Below are 6,350 nucleotides of genomic sequence, written 5' to 3'. Positions count from 1 at the left end.
GATTGAGGGGTTTTGTTCCTTATGTCGTAAGCTTTCTTTTGGTACCATTTTGACAAATTTTCGAGAACCCCTGTGTTTTCTGCGTAATTTCGGTCATCTTCTCCGGCGAGTTTGCCGCCAGTTGCCGGTTAGCTTCGGTTTAGGCTCGAGTTTAGCCACTGTTGTTCGTATTACAAGCTGCCTCGGTGTGAATTGTTATCTATGTGAATTTAATTCATTTTCAACTCAAATATTGTATCATTATTGATTAATTATTGGGTTATTATTGTAGGTTCCGGAATTGTGCGCGTTGGAGGTATAATCTGGAGAACCTAGAATTTATCACAGTTGCTTGAATATTAGTTTAGTGTCATTTAAAGCTGAAAAGAATATTTTGCGACGATAAAATAGAAATGATTGATTTTAGGCAATTTAGTCGAATAGTGGAATTTAAAAAAAATTTAAAATGCCTAAATAGTTGAAATTGGATTTTTATTTGAATTTAAATGATTGTAGAATTTTAGATGATAATAAGATCATTTAAATTAATATTCAGGTTAATTGTCTGAGTTGACATTTCCAGGACTTTCTTGAGGATTTAAGATATTTTGTGGTAATTAAGTCCAGTTGAGGTACGTATGAACTGTTTTCATTACGACGTCTATTATGACGTGAGATGACGTTGATTATGTTGTAATGAGTTGTGGCGTGCTTTATGTGCTTTTGTGAATACGTGATTGCATTCATGCATTTATTTGTATTGATACTATTAGTGCATAGCATTTCGAGCCTTGACTCCTTTGATTGCTATTGATATTGATATTGATCTATCTAGTTGTTGCGTCATCGATGGAGCGGGTGGGTAGGATTAGCACTCCTGATGACTTGCATGAGGGCTGAGCGGGTAGCTCCCGTACCCTCGATGCTACGTGCATGGATGAGTGGCGACTTGATGTTGCGTTGCTACGTTCCTGGCACGGGTGGCCGCTGTTACTGTTGTTGATGCGATTCATTTGGACTCCGTTTGATATCCATTATTGGTTGTTACCCTTGACGCATTGCATCGCATTTTACTTGATTTCATTTCATGTCAGTTATATTTGTCGTAATATTACTGGTTCATCGTACTGGGGCCCGACCCCTCGTTTCTTTTTATGTTTTGGTTGTTTTTGATGCCATAGCAGGTTATCCAGGAGGATTTGACGCGTCTGGTGGAGCGTCAGGTAGTGGTGCCCAGTCGTCGAGTCATGGTTGAGAGTTCCCAGATATATATACTATATTATAGAGTCATACATTTACCGGGGAGATGCCCCGTGTAGCTATTCTATTATTTTTACGATGTTTTGAATTGATAGTTGTGTGATCGAGCCTTGCCGGCTCTGCATGTGTTTAGTCCTGGCCAGTGCGTCTATAGGTTGTGAATTGATGTTATGACTTTATTTCGAGCGTATAAAGTTATTGTTGTGTTTTGATTTTTTTGGGATGTCCTATTTACGAATAGGTCATGCCGAAATTTCGGTAGGCCCAAAATGGAAAATTTTAATCGCTTTCGCTGTTTACATTAATAAATCCTGGTTGTTTGGTCATTAAATATTAATCAGGAGCACGGGCCTCCACAGTTGGTATCAGAGCGTAACTGGGATATGCTCGAATTAGAGTCTAGGGCAATTGAGACTAGACACAAATAACATGATTGTGCATGTGTTTGACTATTTGCTCTTATTTGAATTACTTGGTGTGATTTGCTTTAATTTACCTGTGTTAGAACGACTAGTTGATTAAGCATGGTATATAGTTTAGGAATTGCCTATAACTTTCTTTTACCTGTTATCTGCCTGTGGATTTAATCCTCGTATCTTGTAGAATGGCACCTGGAGGAAGAGGTAGAAAAGGAAAAGAAATAACGCAAGAACCTGAGGCGCAAAATGTTCGAGGACTTGCAGATATCATTAGAGGTAGACGTGGTCGACCTCTAGGGCAAGTCGCTCAAAATGTTGAAGAAGAAGTGAACCAAGAACCTCCTCAACCTGAAAGACCTGGAGCTAGACAGGTAGTGATTGAGCAAGAAGTGGAACAGCTGACACAGAAAATTGTAGGAATGCAGTTAATAATTTCTCAGTTCCAAGAATTATGTCCTCCAAAATTCTTTGGCAACGAGAGCGGAGAAAAAGCAGCAGGCTGGCTGAGAGTATAAATCATCTATTTAATTTGTTGGAGTATTCCCAAGATATTATATTGAAGCTTGCCATCTACCAACTGAAAGAACGAGCACAACTCTGGTGGGAAGCCACAGAAGAAGCAATGAATGACTCTGGTGAACTTATTACTTGGGGTGCTTTTCGTGCTCACTTTACCCAAGAATATGCCCCACCATCATATTATGTTGCTAAAGAAGAAGAGTTCAATCAGTTGGTGCATGGCAATAAATCAGTGGTGGAATATGCTTCACAGTTTTCTGCTCTTTTGCCCTATGTTCCACATGTTTCTAGGAATGATCAGCTAAACTATCACGTTTTCTGCATGGGTTACAGCAGACTGTTCATACTTTGGTAATGACTGATTTCTGATTCTAACTCAGCCCACTTGCTCTTGTTGTCTTATGTTATCGGCACCTTATGTTCTCTCTTCTTCCTGAATGACCTATTTTCCTCTTTGGTCTCTTTTCAGATGACCTTTTATGATCCTTCTTAGGTCTGGTGTAATCAACAATGAAATGGTTTGTTCTGCCATAGTTAAAAATGCTTGATCAGATGAAGTGGATTCCTTTATATACTTATTTTTCTTATTTAAATTCTAAAGATTATTATGATTTTTCCTCATGAATTTTATAAACTTCTTAACGAATAATGACATAGCTTCATTGCTTAGTTATTCTCGACCATTTGTGGAGCAACATCTGTGATGGCAACATCAACATTTTCTTTCATGATATTTATCGTCTGTGATGACATACCACATGTCATTTTCTTGAGCTGATAAGTATGTCTACGTTCGAATCTTCCAGTCATCATATTCTTCTTTAGAGAACATAATTTTTTTAAAAAAAGAAACCACCACAGTATAACAGATATTAAGATATCAGAATAAAACTCTCTGATACCACTTGTTAGGATCAAAAGCAACAGTTAAGAAGGGGTGAATAAACTGTTGCACAACTATGAAAATTTATGCAAAACTTAAACTTTGTTAACAGCTCAAGTTGATAGTCCAATTAAACTGAGTAAAATGAACTACTAAAATACTAAGCACGGAAACATCTCAAATACTAAGTGAATAAGATATACATAAATATAACATATCAGTTCAGGATAATAAATGAATATCACAAGCAAGAACAGAGAAAGCAAATAAGATGACTAAAAATAAAGTGAGCCAAGAATTTATTTATGGATGTTCGGAGATTAAAAACGCATTCGTCACCCTTTCTTACTGAAACATCTACTACTCATTTTTTAAAAAACATAGTAGGAAATTTTTTTTCTTCCTTTAAGCTTTCGGCTGAAATATATCAATATATATAAATATATAATTTTGCTTTAAAATATACAATATATTAAATAAATAAAAATAATCATTTAATATAAATATTTCTTTTTATGGTCCCCCATCTCCGTTCCTCGATCGCGTCTCGAAAAACCTTTAAAGACACTTTTTTTAAGCATTCTAGTAGAAACTTTATTTTAAACATATAAACATGCCTAACATCTTTAATCAATGCAATTAAAATGATGTAATTAAGCATTTTACATTTTTCCAAGATTTGCATGTAGTTAGATTATGTTATCGTATTTTGGACTTTACAATTCCTCCCTCGTTAAATGAAATCTCATCCTCGAAATTAAGACTCACCTAATAATCCAGGTAGCGACTCCTCATGTCAGTCTCGGTTTCCCAAGTAGCTTCTTTCTTCGAATGATTTAGCCACCTGAATTTGACCATTTGAATACTTATTCCATAGCCTTATTTCTTGCCTATCCAAAATTTGTATAGTTCTTTCCTCGTATGACATATTTGGAGTCAACTGCTGAGGCTCATAATTTAGTACATGTGATGGACTCGACATGTACTTTCACAGCATCGAGATATGGAACACATTATGCACTTCTGCTAGCGTCTGTGGCAATGCCACTCTATAAGCTGATGTCCAATATTCTCTAAAATCTCAAACAATCCTTAAAATTTTCGAAAATTCCATATTTTACCTTAGAACTTTCGGCCATCTCAATTTCAGTCCCTGGACTTCCTAAAACTACATATTAGCCCTTGAATTTTTGACCTTGTGCAATTAAACCATTAAGCTCTCGGTTTTTGCATCTTTGCCCCAGTAATCAGTGTCGTGTCTGGCTCTGCTTCAGCCTTCTCAGCATGCATGACATAAGCTCTACCAACAGCGGGTCCTTTCTTCTTTGGGCAATCCATGGGTTTATGTCATTCCTCCTTGCAAATAAAATACTTGTATGTTCTCCACATGCACTTTCCAAAGTGTGGGAGATTTATTTATTTGCACAGTGGCTTCTCATCAGATTTTGGTGTCCAAACCATGGTGGCTTCTGTTGCCCCGATTTTTTCAACTTTCCTTGGGGCTTTTGCCACCCTTGAGCTTCGGGAGGTCCCGTAAATTGCCGCTTATTCGGCTGAGAATTCTTCTGGTGCTGTTGCATCATGCGCTGCATCTCAAAATCAAGATCCTTCAAGTTTTGATCAGCTTGGAAATCTCAAGCAGTGGCAGCTGCATAATCCGTCGGTCGCATCAACATCACATCACGGCTTATAGTAGGTCGAAGCCCATCCAAGAAATGCCTTAGTTTCTCAGCAGCGTCTTTAACAATGAGGGGCACAAAGTGACAACCCCTATCAAACCTCTTAATGAATTCAGCCACAGACATGTCTCCCTGACGGAGACTCATAAACTCCTTCTTCAAACATCCTAGGACGTCAGCAGTAAAATACTTTTAGAAGATGTTCTTGAATTGCACCCAAGTGAGGGTGGCTAGATTAATACCATGTTCATCTCCTTTCCACCAAAGAGAATCACCATATCGCAGCATATAAGTAGCACACCTAACTCGGTCAGTATCTACCATATTCAGGCAACAGAAGTGCACCTCTCTGAGATCGAATCCAACCCTCAGCAACAAATGGGTCGGTGGTGCAAGAAAATTCCTTTGGGCCCAGCCTCCGGAACTGATCGTACATATCGTGTTGTGGCCTCGGAGCCTGCTGCTCAAAGAAACGTATCATACCCTCTAGTACTCTAGTAGTAGCATCCCCATTGGGAGGTGGGGGTTCATTCTCTCTACGATCGTCATGAGTATCGGCTTGCCTATCAGTACTAGGTGAGCGTCTAGGAGGCATTATATCTGATCATTTTCCAAATTCTGAACGTAACTAACATGCATTTAAATATAAGCTTCAACCATGCAACATATATAAGTCTCATATAGGGTAGATAAGGGCTCAAACGAGAGGGAAAAGTGCCGAGCCTCGGAAAGATTATTGTATGTGTTGAGTTTGGTTTAGGCACTTGCGAGGGGAGGCTGCGTGCGAGCTGTCCAGCAGTGATCAAGGCCCTGTTTTGGGTCAATTAATGGTCCTAGAGAATCCTGGTGTGGTTGGAAACAAGGATAGGTAGAATGATAGGGAAGCGTTGAGGGCTTGGTTGGGACCTAGGGCGCACGGTTTAGGGGAAAGAAAGGGAGAAAGACGGCGCTTGGTGGGCTGTGCACAGGATATGGTGCGAGAGCGGTCCAGTAGGGTCCTAAGAGGGTGGCTAAGGGGATGGAGTTGGTCTAGCTAGGGGTTGGTCGAAGGTGGATCATAGGAAAAAGGGGCTGTGACCCGCGATTGGGGAGAAACAGGGCGATTTGGCTAGTACTGAGGGAAGAGGCTGGACCGTGGCTCACGAGGGTGGACTAGTGTCTAGTAAGACATGGTTTGGGTTAGGGAAAAAATATTAATTTTTGAGTTAAATCGGGTTACGAAACGGAATTATGGTTTAGCGATTAAGTTGAATAAATCGAAGGGCTCTAGTTTACGTTTAAGAAAATTAGTAGAAGTCAAAAAAAAGGTTATATGATGGTTCGGGATAGGCTCGAGTCAAGAAACATAGGAAAAAGTAAAAAACGGGAAGTTCGGGGTCCAGGTGTAAAATGATCATTTTATGTCCCCGGGTAGTTCGAATGTCCTGGCAGTGTCCCGAGGTGTCATAATACATGTTAAATTATTTTTAAAATGATTATGATGAATTTATGATGGTTTTACGATAAATGTTAAAGTTGAACGATTTTCCTGAAAATTATTATTTTACGATTTTTGGAGGATACGATATTTTATAAGTAAATAAAAAGGAAAAATATTTTGAAGGATGTGAA

General features: G+C 38.8%; 1 long non-coding RNA gene across 1 annotated transcript; it reads left to right on the top strand.

Annotated features, from left to right (window-relative positions):
- Positions 1-2,413, top strand: LOC140985097 (uncharacterized). Its single transcript, XR_012176696.1, has 3 exons — positions 1-185; positions 536-959; positions 1,164-2,413. It is a non-coding gene; the product is annotated as an uncharacterized lncRNA (long non-coding RNA).
- The last annotated feature ends 3,937 nt before the right edge of the window (positions 2,414-6,350 follow it).

Source organism: Primulina huaijiensis, chromosome 9, assembly GCF_012295235.1.
Source record: "Primulina huaijiensis isolate GDHJ02 chromosome 9, ASM1229523v2, whole genome shotgun sequence".
Lineage (NCBI taxonomy): Eukaryota > Viridiplantae > Streptophyta > Magnoliopsida > Lamiales > Gesneriaceae > Primulina > Primulina huaijiensis.
The sequence above is the reverse complement of the archived record's forward strand: the minus strand, read 5'-3'. Positions and strand labels throughout refer to the sequence as shown.